The following is a 23084-nucleotide window of genomic DNA, read 5'->3' on the forward strand; positions in this document are numbered from 1 at the left end:
CCCACAGATGTTTAATTCCGCAGTGCGGTGAGATGTTCAGGGTCACAAGGCAGGACTCCTGGGGGGAGTCCAGGTTTCTGTATCTCGAGAGGAAGGGGTTGATCAGTGCCATGGGGGCAGTACAAAGATGGGGCCAATGGGGCAATGGGGAGGGAGGGGCTGAGGGACGGAGAACAAGAGGAAGGAGCCAATGGGGTCAAACAGCTTTTGAGGGAAGCTTCTTGTGTCTCCCTAACCCAGGGAATGCCTCTCAGGGCCTCCACAGCTGCAAAGTGTCAAAATGGCCCCTTGGTTCTTTTGGGGTCCTCAGAATCCCAGTGACACCATGGCTGCATGAGGCCCAGCTGTGTCACACTGGCCCCTTGCTTCTATTGGGCCCCACAGTGTCACAATTGTCCTCCTTAGTTCCATGAGGCCTTTCACTGTCACAATGGACCTCTGGTTCCATGAGTCCCACATTGTTCCATGAATCCTTAGTTCCATGGCGATGTCACATCCTTAGTTCCTGTAGTGTCACAATGGGCCCATGGTTCCATGGCGCCACACAGTGCCACAACTGCCCAACGGGGCCTCATAGTGTTACAATGGACTCCTTGGTTCCATGGAAACACAAAGTGCCCAAATGGCCTTTTGGTTTCAGAAGGCCTCAAGGTGTAGAAATGGCCCCCATGGTTTCCTGCAGCCATGCTGTGTCACAATGGACCAGTGGTTCCATGATGCCCCAGAGTGTCACAATGGTCTCCTTGATTCTGCACTTTAAGAATCTCCATTGGTCCCATGGAGCCGCACAGTGTCACTATTGTGCCCTTGGTTCAATGAGGCTTTGCTGTTTCACAATGCTCCTTTGGTTCCATGAGGCCCCACGCGTCATAATGGTCTCCATGGTTCCATGAGGCATTCCTGTGTCACACTGGACTCTTGGAGGAGGAATCATGTTTTGGTCGTGGATGCTTGAATGAGAAGGGCAGTTCTTTACCATTTGAAGAAAAGCCCAGAGCCCCAGTGTTTCAGGTGTACATGAGCAGAGTCTCAACATGCCAAGGGCAGTTGGACCAGTCAGACCAAGCCAAACAGACCTGTTCCCTGTTACGTTGTTTCCATGGGGCCCTGCAGTGTCACAGTGGTGGTGTCATACTGGATCCTTGCTTCCATCAGGCCCTGATGTGTCACTCTGGCCTCTTGTTTCCATGGGGCTCCGGTGTCACAATGGTCCCTGGCTTCCATGAAGCCTTGCAGTGTCACAGGGGTCTCCTTGGGGCTGCAGTGTCACAATGGACGTTTGGTTCCATGGGGACTCACAATGTCAGAGGGGTCTCTTTGGTTCCCTGAGGCCCTGCAGAGCCCCTTGATCCAATGAGGCCTCCAAGTGTCATCATGGCCTCGAGGATTCCATGAGGCCCCACAATATCCAAGTGGACATTGGTTCCATGGGGTCCTGCACTCTTCCATGGATCCTTAGTTCCATGGGGCCGGGGAGTGTCACAATGGACCTCTTGGTTCCATGGTGCCACATGGCGTGACAACGGCCCCTTGGCCTGCCAGGACTGCAGAGTGTCACAGTGGTTCCATGGTTTCATGAGGCCTTGTAGCGTCACAATGGTCTCCATGATTCCAGAAGGCCTTGCAGTTTCACAACAGATCATTGGTTTCATGGAGCCCCACAGTGTCACTATGGTCCCCTTGGCTCCACAAGGCTCTCAAGTGCCACAATGGCCCTTTGGTTCCACAAGGCCTCCAAGTGATAAAATGGCCTCCATGGTTCCATGAGGCCTTGCTATGTCACAACGGACCTTTGGTTCCATGAGCCCACACAGTTTAACAAGGGACCCTTGGTTCCATCAGGCCTTGCTGTGTCACAATGGACTTGAGCTCTCACACTGCTAGCAGCAGTCTCCTTGGTGCTGCAGTGTCACCATCGACCCTTTGTTCCATGGGGTTCCACAGTAGAACACGGTCACCTTGGTTCCGTGAGGTTCTGCAGTGTCACAATGGACCCATGGTTCCACCAGGCCTTGCTGTGTCACAATGTCCCCTTGGTTCCAAGAGGTTTCTCAGGGTCACAATGGTCTCCTTGGATCCTCAGTATCACAATAGACCATTGGTTCAATGTGGCCCCAGTGTGCCAAAACGGATTTTGGTTCCATGGGGTTCTGCTCTGTCACAATGGACCCTTTGTTCCATGGGGTTCCACAGTGTCACAGCAGGCTCCTTGGGTCTGTCAGCCTCTGCTGTCGCCAAATGTCCAAAATATCAGAATAAGGCTCCTTAACACTAAGTTGGTCTTTATTAGGGCATCCTTTATTCAGGTCTTAGGTGCAACATGGGATAACTTCTAAACGTACATGGACATGAGATTCTCCCAGGATGTTGCTTATATACAGTCCCTGCATGTGAATTACAATTTACTCACTTCCATAAAACCCACACCAAGTTCCCAGATTCACTCCTTGTTCTCTATCCCTGCACCCATAGGCAAGGGGTCTTCGTTTTCTCTTCCAACCATCCTTGCTGGGAAAGCATTCCTTGTTCCTGTGCTCAAAGCTCACAGGCTGGGTAAAAATCGAATGAACCCTTTTGGTATCAGCCCCAGGCTTTGTGTGGGCAGGCAGAGGCAGGCAGGAGGCAGAGCTGTCAGCAAAGGAAGGGCCCAGCCAGGTGGGGCAGCCGGGGGATGCCGACAGCCTGCAGGGACAGAGGCACAGGGCAGGGACACCGTGGGACAGCCTGGGCTTTACAGGGCACAGGCATGGGCAGCAGCTGCAAGACAGCCCTGCCAGAGCCAACTTGGGCAGCACTTTGGCCATGGCTGCTGGGCCTGGGCCTGAGGCAGGAGCAGGAGACAAGTGACCCTTGCAGGCCTGGGGCCTCATTGCCTCCTTGTCCCTGCTCAGCAGCCTGGCAGGGGCCGCCCCATGCTCCTGCCCTTGCCATTGCACATCCCCACATGCCAGTGCCCATCCCGGCAAGAGCCCTGAGAAAGGAGGGAGGGACAGCATCTGCCTGGCCAGGGGCTGGGGCTCAGGCCTTGGCCCTTGGCATTCCTCAAACACATCCAGCTTTGCTCAGCACCAGCGACACCTTGGCCTTGTTTGTCCCCAGCTGTCATCACTGCCTCCAGTGTTCTGCTCTAACTGGAACCTGGGGACACTTTCTCAGTCATGTCCCTCAGTGGAACCCATTAAAACTTCAAGGAACTTTGGAGTATAAATTTAAGTTTGAGTTCTTGAGAAGTTTTTTGGAGACACTCTCAGGGACTGAGTCTGATGTAAACAACACAAAAGCCCTTAGAGGGTCATTAAAATTTTCCTAGTCCACTTACAGAGAAAGATTTCAAAGAACTTGTGAAAAAATAGGCATTCCTATTTTAAAGGATGTATTTTATTTTATTTCTCTTTACATCAGAGGTGATTGCAGCATTCTGTGATTGATATTGACCCAGGGTCTCTCCTCAGCAGCTCTGGCCTGCTCACAGAAGCTGTGCCTTGAGCTCTGACCCAGTGTGGACAACCTTGCTCCACATTGCCCAGCCACATCCTGTCTGTCCTCACTCCCCTGGGCCCTGCTGTGCTTGCAGAGCTGGCTGCACTCAGCCTAAGAGGGGTTTTCACTTTTTGGGGATTTTTTGAAGCAGTCTCAAACTCCTGAGTTTCCCCACTGCAAAAGGACACACTGCTCAGGGGTGTGCCAGCCCCAGGTGCCACCAAAGCCACTGCAGAGCTGCCCTGGGCCAGCTCTGAGGGTGGATCATCAGCCCAAGCTGCACTGGGCCACTGCAAGGGGCTGTGGCCATGGGCACTGCACTGACCCCACTGCTGGGTTTGGCTGCCACGGCCACCGAGAGAAGTTAAACTGTCCTTGGAAACACTGGGGAGGACTGGGACATACTGGGGAACACTGGGAACGCTGTGGGAGACACTGGGACATACTGGGAGTGACACTGGGGGATACTGGGAGAACCTGGTGACGCTGGGGATATTGCAGGGAAGACTGGGGGACACTGGGTCATCCTGTGGATGACATTGGGAGGAACTGGGAACAACTGGCAATGAACCCGGTTGTGTTGGGATAGATTGGGCTGCACTGGGAGGAACTGGAGGGGCACTGGGGTTGAACTGGGTTCTACTTGGGATGAAATGGACTTTACTGGGGTCATACTGGTCTGTACTGGGAATGAACTGGGCTGTAGTGGAAGGGACTGGAGGAGGGTGATTTGGCTGTTCCCACCTACAACGCATCCCATTTGCCGAGGCTCCCGCCCATCAGCAGATCCAGCTAATCAGCACCTGGGATGCGGGTCTTGGGGCGGTGCCTAAATGGGCACCATATTTCTTTTTGCCTACATCTCCCATCATGCCCCGCGGCCGAAAGGAGCCCCATAGAAGCAGGGACTACAACTCCCGTAATGCCCTTTGCTCCAAAAAACACCGGGATTCGCCCCCATCTGTCCCATAAGTGTCCCCCAGACCCTCCAGGATCCCTCAGTGCCCCCTCAGCGCCCATTCGGGACTCCCCAAAAGCTTCCCCGGATCCCCTGAGTGCTCCCAACCCCACAGATGCCCGGTACAGCCACTTCTGGGAATTCATCTCCTCCCATCCCCCGCGGCCCCAGAGCCCCTCAGAACACAGTCCCGCGCCTAAAACTCCTGCTGTGACCCGTGCCCTAAAGAGCCCGGTTAGAGGTCCCAGACCTCCTCCCAAGGGCTCTGAAGACGTTTACGTTCCCTTCGAGGGCCTCAAGTCGCGGCTCGGACACAAGTTTCCCCGCAAGAGCCTTCTCTGCACTCCACATATTGTGTTCGAGCCACTTTCGGGACTTCAGCTCCCATCATGCTCCGCGGCGAACATCCGGCGCTATTCCAGCAAGGACGTTTTCTCCCGTCGTGCCCCGCACCCCACCGAGAGCCATTGCAGCTGCGCCTCGAACTCCCGTGATGCTCCGCGGCCCCGTTAGACCGTGGGATACCCGCGCCTACAACTCCCATCATCCCCCGCGCCCCAGAGAGCCCCGTTCGAGTCACCCAAGGGCCCGCCCGGTCCCCGAAAGGCTCCAAATTTCCCTCCCTGACCTCCAAGGGCCCCCCTGGACCACCAAGTGCTGCCCCGGACCCTGAACTGTCCCTCAGAATCCCTGAGTGCCCCTCCAAGTGCCCACCCGGCTTCCCCAAGTGTCCTGCACACCCTCAAGTTCTTTCTGAATTCCCTCCCCAGACCCAAAACTGCCCCAAATGTGTTCCCAAATCCTCTCCATGGACTCCAAGGTGCCCTCACCCTCCCTCCCCCCGGCCCCGTATTGTAAAAAGAATTTTAAGCAGATGGCAAAAAGAGTACAAATTTATCTAATTACCAGAAAGAGGAATTAATAAATTACTGCTAGAACTTAATTAATTAATGAAGGTGGGGAAAACTACAATTACTTGTTTTTAAAATTTTAAAAGTTTAATACTAATATAATGGTTATCAAAATAGTAATACAATTTGAGTAATAATAATTTGGACAATTTGAATTGGGATAATATGAGACAATAAAGAGAAAGAGTTAGGGACATCCAGGTACCTTTTCCCGGGCAGCACCAGCCCAGTAAAGGACACCCGTTATCAAAGGATTAACCCTTAAACCAATAGCCCGTTGCATAGTCATAGACTTCATACATGATGCATAAATTCCAGTCAAATACAGGATTCTGTCTGGTCATCATCAAATTCTTGCTTCTAATCTGAACAGCGCCTTTGAGGCGGGAAGAAGTTTATTTCTTCTTATAAGAGGGCAATAAATTATTTTTCTCCTTAAGTTTTAGGCATCCTGGGGCTGCTATCTGCTGTGAGTGCCTCATTCCGTTCTTAAAAATCCCACTAACATAGTTCCTATTTTAACTACAAAAGCTACCTTTTAATTACAGGACTACATTTAGTATTAAAATGTTAATACAGCACTACTAACCAAGAAATCAAAGTACATGTGGTAAATATCTGCATAGAGCCATATAATATGCACTTTTAATAAAGGGAATTGTCTTACTTAGAAACATTGAGCATTAATTTTCTCGGCTAATAAAAATGCCTTGATTTTTTCTATATAAATATAAAGACTAGTTAATAAAAACCAATAGTGTAGTTATAAATATAAACACATATAATAAATATATAAATAATAAAATATTAACATTAAATAATGCAGTACAGAATAAAAATTAATAAATTGCATGAACATTTTTGGATGTTTTGGGATCTCAGTGAGGTTGCGGGTGCGGGTCAGGTTGTCCAAACCGGTTCAGCCTGCAATGGGCTCATTCTTCTCCATGCCCAGACCTCCTAGAGAACCAATCAGCATCAAGATCACTTGGGGAACGCTTCTGTCACCTCTTCAATGAACTGAAAAATAATACAATGCACCCTTGATTAAAAAACAATCAGGAGGTGCATTTTGGAATCTCCTTCCCGAAGACAACTCCAAACTGACTCCAATCACTGCACAAGCCCTGGAGACTCAAAGACAATGGAAGGGAGACAAAGAGCTCCTGAGGCCTTTCTGTATTTTAATCAGCCCCACGCTGGATTTGGGGCTGGCTTCAGGAGCCTCAGGCATGCAGAGAAGGATGGAGAAGCTGCTCAAGGAGTCAGCAGCAAAACTCCAAGTGCCTTGGAGCATGGCTGGGCCCCAGGGAGCGCAGGGAGTGCCCAAGGCTGCCCAGGGCCTGGTGAGAGCAGATCCTTGAGGGCAGGATTGCAGGGAGCCCAAGGCTCTGAGCAGGGAACTGCAATGCTGAGCAAGGCCTGGCTTGGCTGCAGGAAGCAGAAAGGCCAAGCCCTGAGCCCAGCCTGGGCCAGCAGGGCCTGTCCCTCAGGGCTGCCTCGGGGCTCTTGGTGGGCCAGGGGGATGTGAGGGGCAGCAAGAACAAATGGCATCAACCTGCAGCCCCTGCCAGCTGTGATAAATGGGGCAAGGACACCAGCTCCTTTAAAAGGCCTTTATTAAAGTCGGCTCTGGGTGGGGAACACGAGGGGTTGCGCACACCGCCACTGCTCCACTGGACGATGCTGAGGAGGAGGAGTGCAGCTTTGTCTTTCGGCACAGCTGGGGCTTCCGTCCTCACGAGAGTCCTTGGGAAGGTGATGTTGGCTCGTACTCCAGGGGTATCTTTCAAGCTGGGTACTATCAAAATTATGGTGACAGGACGGAATCCAGCTCTGGTCTAGAGTGGGTGACTTAGTGTGGTTCTGGTGGGTTAAAGTCAAAGTTTATGCGCTGGTTTGTTGTTTTGAGAGGGTTCATATAGTTCCCACAGCCTCTCATTTAAATTTCGGTGCAAGTCCTCCGGGGAGCAGGGGAGCAGGGGAAGTGGTTCCCGATGGGAATGGATACAAATCCCGGGTGAGAGGGAAAGGGGTACAAATACAGAGTATGACGGGGAGAGATACAAATACAAGGTGAAATAGTAACATCTAACAGCGGCAACTAAAGGCAAGTCTTAGAATTCTAACATTCAGTGTTTAGCAGCACACTAACATGGGGTACAAATAGAGAGTATGACGAGGAGAGATACAAATACAGGGTAATATAGCAACATTTAATAACAGCAACTAAAGTGAAGTCCTAGAACTGTAACATTCAATGTTTAACAACAGACCAACATTTCAAATTAAGACCTTATCAACTTCATAAACATCAACTACCAATTACTACTCTGAAAAAGAGCTGTCATCTCCAGGATTTTAATTCCTCACAGTATCCCCCCTCTTTCTTTTTAATTGAGTTTAAGCGCACATCAATATATAATTTCTGTTTTGTGGTATAAAACTTCCTTAACTTCTGATACTGGTCATAAACACTTTTAGCTGTTTTATGTTCTCCTTCTTGAATTTCAATCATCACTATTTTGGTTTTGGATTGAGCAGTTGTTTCTGAAAACTGTGTACTAGCCTGAATTGTACATGATATAATCTTATTTAAACATGGGAGTAGGCAAGGTAAGACTATTAAACTTATTAATGCTGCCACTACTATAAAGATTACTTTCTTCCACCATTTCCCTTTAAAACACCAAAAATCATCCCACCAACTGGTGCCTATTAGGGGAGTCCACTCCTGATTTCCCACATATGCTATTTTTCGTATTTCTGTAGAGATGTTTCTTATTACCTCACTTCTATCATCAATTTTCAGGCAGCACTCTGATGAATTAAATTTTCCACATATCCCTCTTTCATCAGCTACTAAGTAATCAACTGCAAGTCGAATTTGGTAGATGACAGTTCTAATTTGGGCCAGTTGGTAATTGATATGGCCATGGACAAGTGATGTTCTGTTGGGCACTACTTTTAGTACTGCCTGGAGTCGAATGATCCTACTGAGCATGTAAATTGGAGTACGATATCCCCAGGATCCATCCTGGGCCCAAGTTGCAGGTCCATATGTGTTAATTATCTCTTCTGCTGTCCAGATTGTTCCCTTCCAGGTTTGTTTTCTCCCCAGGTCAATTATATTCCTCTTTTTCTGGTTAGTCTTTCTCAAATTGTCATACAATGCAACCCCTAAACTTGACCTGGATTTCTTTGGCAATAGAAAGAAAGCAGGTTTGATGACACCTATAGTGCAGCTTCCCATCCAGTCTCCTGGAAGAGTAGTATAGGCTGTGTTGCCACAAATCCAAAATAGATGATCGGGGGCTTTCCAAAAGATGTCGCGGACTTCCCAAGGGTATTCTCAATATTTACATATTTGTCTTATTCCCAAAAGGGGTTTACCCCTTTTTCTGCACATTTGTACAGCCTATAGCCTTCAGGATAAACGCACCCCTTTTCCTTTTTCCCAGTGGACCATTATTGATTTGGCTCTTGGGGAATCCATCTAGCATTTAAGTCTTCAATCTTTAGATACCTCTTGCATGCCATCTTTCCCACTGGGCTATTATATCTCTTCCCTGTCCTTATTATGCATTCTTCCCCAATTACTGTAGATTTTAATTCCCATTGTTCCTTCCTTCTTTGTCCTAAAATGTGAGGTTTCTGTCCTGAATGTTCCCACCTTAGAATTTCAAATGGTCCTAAACTAATTCCCTCCCATGGCCAAATTTCTGTCATTTTAGTACTCCCACAGACCCAGCAGTTGGTTAGATTTAGTTCCTTACTAATTCTTTCAACTAGGTCTAGGAATAGGTTCTTCCCTAAGTGCATTTCTATTTCATCCGTTTTGGTGGTTACTGTTAATTGTCTTTCCTGTATTAGATCTTTCAGTCCTTCCTGATTACTTTCATGCTCAAAACAAAACCAAGTTTTTCCTACAGGGCATTCTCCAAGTAAGCGTTGCCTAAATGAGGCAGTGCTTCTGGCAATCCAATAGACTTTCCCGTCCTCTTGACAGGTAAATAACTGGGAGTAGTTAAAAAATAAGGATTTACATTGGTGTGAACCCTTATCAGTGACCCAAGGTTCTCCCCATCGTGTAGGGGGTGATAGTACATGGATTTTCCTTACTCCCCATACTTTACATAAACAGGAATAACACCAGTCCTCCCAAGAGTCCGGTATGAACCATTGCCATGATCTCAACTGGCCGTGCCTCTTAGGATTGGGGAACTTTCTCCCTTCTCTTTCCTCCCACTTTCTATCAATTTAATAGCTCCTGAGGAATGTTCTGTAGGAGAGTAGATTTGAAACCCCCAGGGTTTTCCTTGGAGAAAAACAGATTATTCGAACTCTATTGAACCTTTTGAACTTAACTATCATACTAAGATTTAATTCTTATAACTCTTCATCTTGTAACCTTGAACAGTTTTAAAGAGATGGAGGAACCCATTCTCTATATTCAAGATAATATATGAAATCTTTACACCAAACAGTTAACAAAATGTTCACTCTAATCTCTAATCCAATAATAGCATAATATACTCCAAAATAAATGAAGGCTCCAACACAAACTAAAAATTCTACATTCCTAAGTCAACAACAATAACAATAAATAATAATGACTTGAATAAAAAGTACAACATTTTTAATATATTAGTCTCTTTTGCTTTTATCAGTCTTTCTAAGCAACCTTTGGTCTCTTTCTAAAGGTAACTTTGAGATTGTCCGAGTTCGGGATTGCAACCCACGTGGAAGCGTCTTTAGCTGGTGCTGTTGGATCCAGTCTGCTGTTTGGGGGGGTGGTACCGGTCCTTTGACTGGAGTGATGTGAGTCCAGCCTCTTTCTCGTGTCCTTCCTGCAGTGTGCATCATGAGTAATACCTGGAAGGATCTTTCAAATTTTGGAGTTAATGGGGTATTGCTCCATGACTTCATTAGTACCCAATCTCCCGGACTTATTTGGTGCACATCTGTATCAAGGGGGGAAGTTTGGGGAAGATATCCTCTTTTTCTCAGACTCTCTAGGGTCTTTCCAATGGTTTCTATTTACTTTCGGTTAGCTGTTTCCCCTTCTAAATAGTCCCCACTACTATATGGAGTCATTAAAAATGGGAGTGCAAACATCATTTCATAGGGCGGAACCCCTGTATCTGATCAGGGTCCTGTCCTGATCCTTAAAAGGGCAAGGGGTAGACATTTGAGCCAGTTCATCTACATTTCTGCAATTAATTTTGTTAATATATTTGTGAGGGTTTTATTCATTCTTTCTACCCTCCCAGAGCTCTGGGGATGCCATGGGGTATGTAATCTCTGTTTTATTCCTAAAGCCTCAATTATTTTATGTAATGCTTGCGCGATAAAGTGTGGTCCCCTATCTGAATCAATATTGTTCACCAACCCGTATCAGGGATTGATGTTAGAATTCTAAGATAATCTTGGCTACTATTTCCGCTTCTCCAGTCTCTTTTCTAGTTGGAAAGGCTTGTACCCAATGAGTGAGGTGGTCAACTATTACCAATAGGTGTTTGCAACTCTGTACAGCCGGCATTTCAGTAAAGTCTATTTGAATGTTTTGGAATGGTCTTTGGGCTAATTCTTTCCCCCCTCGCATGGTCTGCCTCATCACTTTTTGATTTAATTTTTGGCAAATTATGCACCCCTGAGTTACTGCTTTTGCTACCTCATGTATTCCGATACATAAGTTTTCTCTTAAATAGTGATCACATAACCCTTGGACTCCCCCAATGGGTTAATTCCTGTATCTCTGTTAACATTTTCGGGGCTAGGGCTTTATTTATAAATTTATGCCCATCTGGTGTCAACTACTCCCCTTGGTTCCCCCGATGCATTTTTAATTCTTTTATTGCTTTTAGTTCTTTCTCACTGAATACTAGTTTTCCTTTCCTTTCTGCGCCTAACAGTTTGTTTAACCTGAGTAATTTCACTGGCTCCGCTGGGTTTAATGCTGCCTCCTTAGCCACTTGGTCAGCTAACTGATTCCCTTTTTCCTCGATGGTATCCCCTTTCTGATACCTTAACATGTACCACTGCGATCTCTGCAGGTTTAGGTAGAGATTCTTATATTGATCTTATCAGTTCTGTGTGTACTAAGTTTTTTCCTTTGGAGTTCAGATACCCATGATCCTCCCCAATCTTTCCAAATGTATGAACGATCCCAAAGGCATACCATGAGTCAGTGTAAATTGTTCCTTGGCCCCCATCCTATAAGTCAAGTCCCTTCTTTAAGGCATAGATTTCAATACACTGAGCTGACCAATTAGAAGGCAGTTTGCCTTTCTCGGTAAATCTCATGTCTTCCTTTTCTGTAGTTTCAATTATTGCATATCCAAACATCCTTTTTCCCTCCACTACTCTTCAAGACCCATCAGTAAATAATTTTGTTCCATAAGGTAGAGGTATCTTTTCTAGATCTTCCCTAACTTTTGTCTGAAAGTCCACTAGTTCCAAGCAGTTATGCTCTAGTTCTAATAATGGCTCTCCAGAGAGAAACTGCACTGGATTTAGAGTTTTAGAGGTTACCAGCTCTAGGTTACCAGCATCTATTAAGCTTATTTCATACTTTAATACTCGGGAGTCAGTAAGCCACTTCTGGGCTCTTTGGCCTTAAAATTGTTTTTAGATCATGTGGTGTATGGATTCTTATTTTACATCGCATGGTCAGTTTTTGAGTCTCTTCAATTAAGGTGGTTGCTGCAGCAACTGCTTGAATACAGGTGGGCCACCTCCTAGCTACCGGGTCTAGCAGTTTGGAGATGTAAGCTATTGGTTTCTTACACCCTCCCCACTCTTGGGCTACCACCCCATATGCAATTCCTTTTTCAGTATTTACAAATAGGTCAAGATCTTTTTCCAGATTGGGCAAACTTAGGACAGGTGCTGAGGTTTGTTTATCTTTCAAATTATTTCAAAAAAATTTCATTTTTTGTCATCCTCATTTCTCCATTCTATTGGGTCAGCATTTACTAATTTGTCATATAAAAATTTTACACTTTGGGTATATTGGTCTAACCCTACCTTACAGTACCCAAATAAGCCTAATAGTTTTCTGACATCTCTCTTAGTTTTTGGTGCTGGTAAGGATAGTATGCCTGAAATTCTTTCAGGACTTCATTTCTTATATCCTTTCCCAATTATGTGTCCCAGATAAGTAACTTCCACTTCCACAAATTGCAATTTTTTCTGAGATACTTTTAAACCCTTTGCTCTTAGGAAATTTCAAAGGTGTATACTTGTTACCCTGACATTAATCTGTTCCTCTCCAGATACTAATAAGTAATCTACATATTGTAGAATTTGTACTTCTTTCTCAGGCTTGAATTGTTCTAAAAGCCCTTCTAAGGCTTGCCCAAAGAGTTCTGGGGACTCGGGAAATACTTGGGGTAGGCATGTCCGCCTTAATTGTTGTTACCTCCTCTTCTCTGGATGTTCCCACTCAAACACTAAACAATCCTTACATTCCTCAGCAAGAGGACATACCCAAAGTGCATCTTTTAAATCTCTAATAGTAAACGAGGCATGCTCCCTTGGGATCTGACTCAAGATGGTGTAGGGATTTGGGACCACTGGATGCCTGGTTATAGTTCTCTTATTTTGTTTCCTTAAGTCTTGAACCAATTGGTATTTTCCATCTGCCTTCTTGATTGCTAAAATAGGGGTGTTGTGGGGAGACATACGCGGCTCCAGGATACCTTCCTCTAATAGCTGCTCAATCACAGGGGTCAGTCCCTTTTTTTCCTCAATAGACCTTGGGTATTGCTTTACTTGAACGGGAGGAATTCCTTTTTTGCATTTCAATTATTATTGGTGGGATGTCTAGATAGCCCCTCTTTCCTTCTCCTGCTCAAACCTCTGGGTTTATCTGCTCTGTATCTCCTGATGTCAGTTTCATGATCTGGACTATCATTCTCCCATCCTTTGGGTAATCCCCACTCCTAATGGGAGTTGTAGGCCCCTTCCTAGTAAATTACTTTCTAGATTAGGTAAATAGATCAAGTCAGCCACACATTGCCTTCCGTTTCCTTTAATTTCTACGTTTTCAGCTATGGAGGCTCTAAATGGTTTTCCCTCTGCTCCCATCACCTCACAGACCTTTCTCCCAGTCGTCACTTCTGCAGGTAATTCTTTTATACTTGAACTATCTGCTCCGGTATCAACTAAAAATTCAAATTCCTCACTTTGGGGACCAACTTCAAAGTTTACCAGAGGCTCTTCTTGATGGTACATTGGGTCCCCTAGCATGTAAAGCCCCTGACACCCCTTGTTGTCATCCCTCAGGAGTCTCTCAAGAGCCTCTTGTTCTTTTACCATTGCCTCATCCAAAGAGAGTTTATTGCAATCCCTTCTTATGTGTCCTATCTCTCCACAATAATAACATTTCCTGTTGCTCAGTGGTGCCCCTGGTCTCTTGTTTGTATCCACCCATGGAGGTAGTATAGGTTTATCTTTGGGTGTTTCAAAGCAGGACTTTCATCCATTTTCACTGATTCTCGATGGTTGTCCCTGCTGATCTCTTTACCCCTAGACTTTCCCCGGCTACAGCTACCATGATTCTAGCTTTAGCTTTAGTTTTCTCTTCTTCTCTCCTTAAATATATCTGTAAAGCTTCCTTTAACAGTTCATTTATTCCCTTCTCCTGCCAGTCATCCATTTTCTCTAACTTTCTCCGTATGTCCAGCCACGATTTTGTAAGAAACTGCACTTTTAGAAGTACTTGGCCTTCAGAGCTATCAGGATCTCTATTGGAATATAATTAGAAGTTCGTCTTTAATCTGTTAAGGCCAGGTAGCTGGGGTTTCATCCTTTTCTTGCATGTTATCAAAAGCTAGTTTTGTGTTATAACTTTAGGGAACTGATTCCTTTATTCCTCTAACCATCAGGGACCTATACTCTTCCATGTTCCTTCTATCTTCCTCTTCATTAGGGTCCCACTCAGGGTCCTGTAAGGGTAATTTCTGGTCACTGGGATCTCCTGAACGATTTTCTCACTCCCAGATGCGCATTCCTGTGGCCCTAATCATCCTTACTTCTTCAGCGCTGAACAAAATTTTAAAAATAGAGTTCAGCTCTCCCCAGGTGTAAATGTTGGGGCCTAGAAATTGGTCTACTGTGTTCGATATACCTACCGCATCCTCCACTAAGTTCCCTAACTCCTTTTGAAAGCCTCGAATTTCAGTGGCTGTTAATGGGTCATTCACAAACCCAAGTCCCCCACGTATCCCACCCATGGGGACTTCTCTAAGAGGAAAAAGCTTCTCCGCTGTGGTAGATAGGGACAGGCGTTTGGAAGATTACGCGATGTAATGGAAAGGCAGGACCCCCTGTTCCCCTAAGATAAGAGATAACCCTAGTAAATAGCCTCCTAACAGTAGTGTCAGTAACTTTCCATTCCACACCCAGTAACTTTCCACCCCTAATAACTTTCCACTCCTTACTAACCATAGATAGTAGAGGCAGACCCCCCAGTGACGTAGAGAATCCCTTAGACTATAAAACCCCACGAGAAGAGTTAATAAACGCCCTTGGACCGTCTACCACATTGGTATTTGCGTGCTCACTGGCCCGAGCGACTCTGGAGAGTGAATCGCCGTGCTGTTGCTCAGAACCAGGTCGCCTTGCCTTATATCAGAAGGCAACAACTGATGCTGACACCCGGGAGCCGATCAGCGCCCAGGGATTCGCCTGGACAGAGGATGGCGGCTGCCCAGCTGGCCTAGTGCAGCGGTGGGGATGCCCCCAGACCAGCGTGGACCATGGAATCCAAAGCGAAGGTCGTAAGTCAGACTCATGAGCAATGGGGAATTAAATGTGAGCTCAGGAATTTTAATCTTGCTATTGCAAGGCTCCTAGAGCTGGGGACGATTGAACGTCCGGTAAATATATTATATTCGGAAGTGTGCAAGAAGTGCACTGCCGCCTCACCAGAGGACACTAAGTCCTCAGGCAGTGGTGAAAGCCTAAAAGCGTGGGGGAAAGTAGAAGAGGCCCTACGCAAGGCGTTAGAAGGACAGGAGACGTGGAAAGCCTCGCGTACATGTTTATTAGCTACACCAAAGCTGGGGGGAGGAGCTGCGACGCAAACCGCCTCTGAGAGCGATCTGATGGAAGGCGGGGGCCGGTCGCATTCCACCCCTCCCCAAGCCCGAGCCCAGACCCCCCGGAGCCCCCAGGATTACATTCCTCTTCATTATCCTCAGAGGCGAAGGGTCCTGTACTGGCAGAGTGCCTACGCCAGCAATGCAACTCAGCCACCAAGGACATCTTAAGATCACTGCCACAGGGGTCTAATGCAGCTGCCATGATCAGACATGTTGCAAAGGAGGAGCACCTAGCTCCCATTCAAGTAGCAGTTCACACTGCAATAACCAGTGTGATGGCATGCCTTAAGTGTGGCCAGGCAGGCCACTTGGCAGTAAACTGCCCCCAGCCAAGACGCTCATCAGCAGCTGCTCCACCACACCAAGGGGGACTTGGGGGACCGTGCTGGGCATGTGGAAGGAAGGGGCATTTAGCTAAGGAATGCAGATCCAGGCCTCAGGGAAACGGGAGAGGGAGGGGCAGCCGGGCCGTGTCCAGCCTCCTCCCACCTGGAACATGCAGCGGCCCAGCTACAGCAACCCCCAGTGGGGCAGGGGACCCTCATACCCTATGCCCCCACAGGGAGCAGTCAGTTTTGCATTCCCGCCAACAGCACAATGGCAGAGCTGTGCAACACCGCCAGTAATACTTTCTCAACCCCCACCGCCACAAGCCGCGCCGGAGCCACAGGACCAGCAGGGGACGCCCCAGAGCATGACCACTGGGTGGCCTTGGCCATGAAAATAGGGAAGGAACCCCTGATGGTGTGGGGGACATGCCGCCTTTATGGCAGTCAGGATCCCCACGTCATAGGGTTTCAGTTCTGGGCGGACACGGGATCAGACTGCACGATTTTTCCCCAAGCGCATTGGCCCGGACATTGGCAATTCAAAGAAGTCCCTCCAGTAAACGGAGAGGGAGGGCAGTCCCGGGCATGGAAAAGCACCCAGCTGGTGGCTATAACACTTTACACGAAAAAGGGACCAGAACAGACAGTCACGATTTATCCCTACATCCTGCAAAATTCTCCACCCCTGTTAGGAAGGGACGTTCTTTCAATGCTCGGATTCAAGATTACAAATTTATCCTGAGGGCCACTGCCATACACCCTCTGCAGCCAATAAAATTGACTTGGAAATCATCAGACCCCGTATGGGTCGAGCAGCGGCCCCTGACAGAGCCTCGAGCGGCAGCCTTGCTGGACCTGGTGGACCGCAAACTGTGAAAGGGTCACATAGAACCCTCCATCAGCCTATATAACACCTCTGTATTGGTGATCCCCAAAAGGTCTGGGGAAGGTTATTGCCTCGTCCACAACCTGAGAGAAGTGAACAAAACAATCCGACCCATGGGTCCAGTCCAGACACTGCTACCCACGAACTCAGCCATCTCCGCAGGGCAGCCATGCGCAGTGCTGGACATCAAGGACTGTTTCTTTTCAATACGCCTGCACCCTGAGGACAGAGAACGATTCGCCTTTTCGGTGGCATTCTGAAACGGCGAGCAGCCCAACCTTCACTTCCAACGGCGAGTATTGTCACAGAGCCTAGTGGACAGCCCTGTCATATGCCAAATCACCGTGGACAAAGCACTGATGCCAGTCCGACACTCCTACCCCACCGCGACCATCATTCAGTACATGGACAACATCCTAGTCGCTGCGCCATTGGCAAGCCACGTAGATCACCTGGTGTCCACAATCACGGAAACCCTTCAAGCCAACAGCTTCAAGATCACGAGCGCAAAGATCAAGAGAGGACCCTGCGTGACCTTCCTGGGAGTAGAGATCACAAGCTCCTATGTGACCCCCCCCAAGGTGAAGGTCCGTTGAGACATCAAAACACTCCACGACGTGCAACGCCTGGTGGGATCGCTGCAGTGGCTTTGCAACATCGTCCTAATTCCTCCCGAGGTCATGGACCCTCTATCTGACCTCCTGAAAGGAAAGCACCCGTGGGAACCCAAGGAGCTGACACCGTAAGCAAGGAGCCCCCTCGACTTCATCGAAAGCCAGATGTCCACTGGCACATTTGCCAGGTGGGACCCAGCCGTGCCAATGGACCTATACGTCCACTTTACACCGAAGGGGGGAGTGGGAGCACTGGCTCAAGAACCTTCTGAAAAGTCCCGACCAATCCAATGGGTGGTCCTCGGAAGACCCGCTCGTGCATTTTCCCCGGGAATCGAATGCATCGTGAACCTCATCATGAAAGGCAGGAAACTCGCCTTGAAACACCTAGGGACCGAGCCGACAAGCATCCACCTTCCGTTTCGCAAGAAGCTGACCACGGAGTCAGCCACAATATCAGAGTACCTAGCCCTTGCTCTCACTGGCTTTGGAGGAGAAAACTCCTACTCCTCCAGACCACCCTGGACTCAGCTGCTGACCGTAGTCGACATGGACATGCCGCTAAAGGTCAAGGACTGACCGCAGCCAGGACCAACGGTCTTCACAGATGCTTCCGCCATGACTTCAACCGCAGCAGCAGTGTGGCAGGCAGGAGAGCAATGGCATTGCATCAAAGCGTGTGACCCCACACTGTCAGTGCAACAACTGGCGGCAGCAGCACTGGTCTTGGCGTCTGGACTCTTCCAAGATGAACACCTCCACATCGTAACGGACTCTATATTCGTGGCAAGGCTCTGCCTAGCCATGGCAGGACCAGGTGTGTCAACATCTGCAGCAGCCCTAATGCTGGAAGAAACACTCTCCTCGCGACAAGGCACCGTGTCAGTCATCCACATCAACAGCCACAACCCAGTCAAAGGTTACTTCCAGATCGGCAACGACAAAGTGGACGTCGCAGCAAAAGGCGTATGGACATTGCAGGAAGCTCGTCAACTGCACGAGTCGCTCCACATCGGAGCCAAAGCACTGGCGAAGAGATGCGAAATCCCGACAGCGGACACAAAACATGTGGTAGTCACCTGCCCTCACTGCCAGAAGTCAACCCAATGGACCTGTAGGGTCAACCCGAGAGGTCTCAAGCCTTCAGAGATCTGGCAGTCGGACTTCACCTTGTGTCAACTGCTGAAGCCCCAGCATGGCTTGCAGTGACAGTGGACACTTATAGCAGAACGATCATAGCCACACAGCACCACAAAACTAACTCCAAGGCCACAGTTCAGCACTGGCTGACAGCCATTGCTTGGCTTGGTACCCCCAAGCAGATTAAAACTGACAACGGTTCCAATTTCACCTCCAAACCAGTGCAAGAATTTGCCTCAAATGGGGCATCACATTAGTGCAAGGCATCCCGTATAACAGTACCGGGCAGGCCATAGTTGAGAGAGCAAATCAGATCCTGAAATCCAAGATAGAAGTATTGGCGAAAGCAGAGGGCTTTGCCAATTCCGTTCCCCCAGAAGATCAGGCGCGTATACTGGCAACCGCTTTGCTAGCACTGAACCAATTCCCTAGGGGAGATGAAACAAACAGTCCCATTCAAAAACACTGGGCCACCCGAGCGCTAGAGGAGGGCCGCAGGTGGTAATCAGAAACGAGCTAGGCGAAAGGGAACGGGGCTGGAGGCTGATGCTCACGGGGCGAGGGTAGGCAGCTGTCAAAAAGGACGGCAAAATCAGGTGGTGTCCACTTAAGTCAATCAAGCCCGACCTTCACAACAAGCAGAATGAGACTGACGAGAATTGCGAGTTTCTATTTACAGGACATGCTCGTGGGACGTCCTGGTGACGCGTACATCCCCATTCCAGAGGAAAGTGACAGACCACCAAGCCGCCAGGCAGCGCCCGAGAGACCCGCACGGGTGAGACCCAAGCATCAAGGGTGTTTCTGTGTGATTTTGCTGTTGGGGCTTGTCACCAGAGGGCAAGCCAGCCCAGACCACTACCCCCATCGGCCATTCAGGTGGGTCATGCGACACCTTAGTAGCGACAAAGTGCTCAAAGAAATCACCACACCGAACACCCCATCCTTCGTGCTCCGCATTACTGACCTGTTTCCAGGACAAGCAAAGGTGGACCCCTATTCCCCACACGCCACACACATGTACCTATCCTACTGGTGCCCAGCTTCAAACCCAGGAAAAAGCTACTGCAATCACCCAGGGAATATTGTGGACACTGGGGCTTCGAAACCATTGTTACAGATGCCAGACCCTCAGGGCCTGGGTGGGATCCACAAGAGCCCGAAAAATTCTTACAGTTCACCTGGGCACCCACCGGCTGCAAAACACCCGTCCTCCTCCAGGGAAGTTGCTCTCAAAACCACCATAAAGTCCCTAAAATTTCGGAAATGCACTGGCTACAACATGACGGTTTTGCAGACAGGTCACCCTAGTTGGGCCATAGGCAGAACGTGGACAGTAGTTCTTCAAGGGTCGAAAGGGAGAGTGAATGTGCGAATTATCAGGCTCCAACAGTCGGCACCCCAAGCGGTCGGACCCAACAAAGTGATTAAAAGTGCGCAGAAAGGGAGAAACACAACCTACCCCAAAGCCTTGCCCACAAAGGTCACCTGTTGGCGGAAGGGAACCAGGACATCAATTTGATCATCACAGGCTCGATTTTATTGATCAGTACGGCGGGTTAAATACAGTTAATAATGAGCTTCATACATATTGCAAAAGTTGAGGTCAGGATTGATCAGCTTACATATCAGCATCTACGCCTACTTCTACATTCCTATGGTTCTACTTTTGATACTTTCTACATATTCTTAGGATATATTCAGGACTAATCTCAACTCCCTATCCTCATGTTGCAGCAAGGTCACTGCTGACTTTTCCCTTCAGCTTGCTGACTGCTGACTTTTCTCCTTCAGCTTAACCAGTGGCATTATGTCAGCGTGGCCTTTCTCAGCTAACCAATTATTAATAATACTCTCCACATTTCCCCCGTTTTCTTCTTGTGCAAGGAGATTAGTTTGCCATGTTTTTGCTACTGTACGGCTGACCATGTTTTGAATACAGTTAAAGATACAAGGCAAAATAAGCGAAAACAGTAAAATTACACCCAGCAGTCCTATAGCATAGATCACAAGGTTCCTCAGCCACGGTCCAATTCCTAAGCCTTTAAGCCATTCGTCAATTCCTAAACTGTCTTCTTCTTTAAGTTTGTGAAGTCCCTGTTGCAGTTCTTTTATCTTAGTGTGAATGGACACTGAATGATCAGACAGATTCATGCAACACATTCCCTCGGACTCTTCACATCCATATCCTTGTGCTAAGAGCAAAAAATCTACAGCAGCTCTACTTTGCAAAAAAGCATGGTTAACACTTTGCACATCTGCAGTTAACATGTCTAGAATTTGCGATGTCTTGTTCAGCTCATCCCTTGCCCAGCATCCTAATTGTTTTGCTAAATTCATGGCTTTATTGGCAGATCCTCCTGGTAAGATAGTTGAAACCACCACCTGTTTGAATGTGCCCCAAAACCGTGGATCTCCTATCTTGCTGCAGTCTAAGTCATGTATGCTACGTTTTCTCCTGTTTGAATTTTGACTCAGCTGCATTAGCAAGGACACATTAGGATGAAACAGTGACAATTTTCCCAAAAAACAGGGTCCACCCTGTGGTTTAGCTCGTATACCATTCCACGCCCTGTCTCCACAAATCAAAAATATTCCTGTGGGTAATTTCATTGGTGCTGTGATATTTGTGTCGTTACATTGACTGTAATGCTGTGGAGAGAATTCACTCACATTCAGGGATTAATCTAGGGTGGCGCATGTTTCTTTAGGTTGGTTTAAATTCTGAGCACCCAAAAGTTTGAAGCTAAACCATCCACCAGCTGTAGTGTTAGATATGCTGGCATTTGCACTTTCAAAAAGATCCAATTCTTCAGGAGGAGAATGCAAAGAGGTGTTAAGTGATTGGATTAGTAAGCATTGATGATAGCCATCACTCTGACCTGCAGTATACCCTTGTTGCACCGGCAATGTGATGTTTGACATGTTAGACATACATAAGGTTTGATTGTTTATCAAACTGCAAAATTCTCCAGGAGACCACACCGGAAGTCCCACCAGGCATGTTCGAAATGGGTTAGTGACTCCTCCAAGACTAAGACAAAGTGATGATTGGTTAGTTTGATTAGCAAGTGTCACCCATAAATTTTCCCTTGGTTGACTAAAGTGAGTTACTCCTACTGCCTCACTTGCTACAGCATTGAGCAGTATAACAAAAACAAACCTTATTTTTCTTTCTGCTTGCTTTGCTTCTCCTTTTCTTCCTTCTGCTTACGTTGTTTTCCCTTTCTTCGCTGTCTTTTCCCTGGTTTGCTAGATTGTCTATTGTAAGGCTGAGTCAATTTTTGAATATACTGATCTAATTCTAAATCAGCATCCTTGCTCACAGGTATAGCATGAGGTAAGTTTGAAGGCAAATCAGCTTTACAGCGAGCTGCTATGATGCATGAGGCTTTAGTAATTTCAAATATTCTAAGGTTTTCCTGTAACTTCCACCTAAGATATGCTATAATCACTTGTTCTGCACTTTCAAAGAGCTGTAATCCTGTCCGTCCTGGCAGGCCAGTACTTTTTTCAAGAGCTCTAACCCAGAAATAATTTCGAATCCACCTTCCAGAACAAGGGGCACACCATAAATAATCTACTGACCTCTCTGAATACCAATAAACCTGATTACAATATGCACAATGCAAAGCTACCCATGCATAGCACTTATCATTATCCCTTTTGCAAACATAACAAGGAAGTGAATATAAGAAAGGACCAGTATAAAATTGTGGTTCTTCAATCCAAAGCAACCAATTCAATGGTGGTGATGGCAAAGCCTCTTCAGCCTTTTTACTATATGAGGCTAACAGCTCAAGGTCTTTCTTTAACACAAGGTGTATCTTATTTCGTAATCGTAGTTCTTGTTCGTTATCCTCCTCAACAACTATATCCTCCTGAGGGTCCCATAACTGTAAAAGTGTTCTAATCATAGAAAATTAATTAGCAATCACTGATACTCCTATTCAAATGAGACTGTACCCTTTTTTGCCTTCTTTTTCTTATCTGTCTTCAATCTTGCTGCTCCTAATTTCACTGGTCCTGCCACTTTCAAACTTAACTTTTGCAACCTATCAATGCAGCAATCTAATGCTCTATCAGGATCCCCTTGGAAGGGTCCTACAACTGAATGCTGTGTTAAAGGCACTAATTTCCTACACCTTATAGAAACTATACGTGATTTACTTTGAACCTTAACTCTATTTACAATACATTGTATTTCCCATCGATAATAAGCAAGAACCTTTTGTTCAGGAGACTCATAAAGATTTAAAGCTATATATGCGTTTTGCCCTGTTTGTCTCCACAATTCATCTTGCCAGCTTTTTCCCCACGTATGCTCGTGTTCACAAGTATGACACCACAAATCCCGTAATAATGATTGTTCTATCCAAAAAGTTCTTTTACAACCCCCACAACGTAGAGCTATCCAGGCAGCACAATGTGGATTGTGACAGTCAAGGCAATGTAGTTTCGCTGGATCTGTTAAGTGAAAAGTTGATAATGAGTCAATGAAACCAATCAACTCCTGGGCCGTCCAGTAGTGACGTGTCAGTGCTCTGCCCACCGCTTCCGAGTACCCCTTCAATTGCAACAGTAGTGGTTGTAGGACTAGAAGCAGTTCTTCCCCAGTCGCTCCCTGTCCTCCTCCGTAATGCGACTCACCGGAGGC

The sequence above is a fragment of the Melospiza melodia genome, unplaced genomic scaffold (genome assembly GCF_035770615.1).
Source record: "Melospiza melodia melodia isolate bMelMel2 unplaced genomic scaffold, bMelMel2.pri scaffold_34, whole genome shotgun sequence".
Taxonomy (NCBI): Eukaryota; Metazoa; Chordata; class Aves; order Passeriformes; family Passerellidae; genus Melospiza; species Melospiza melodia.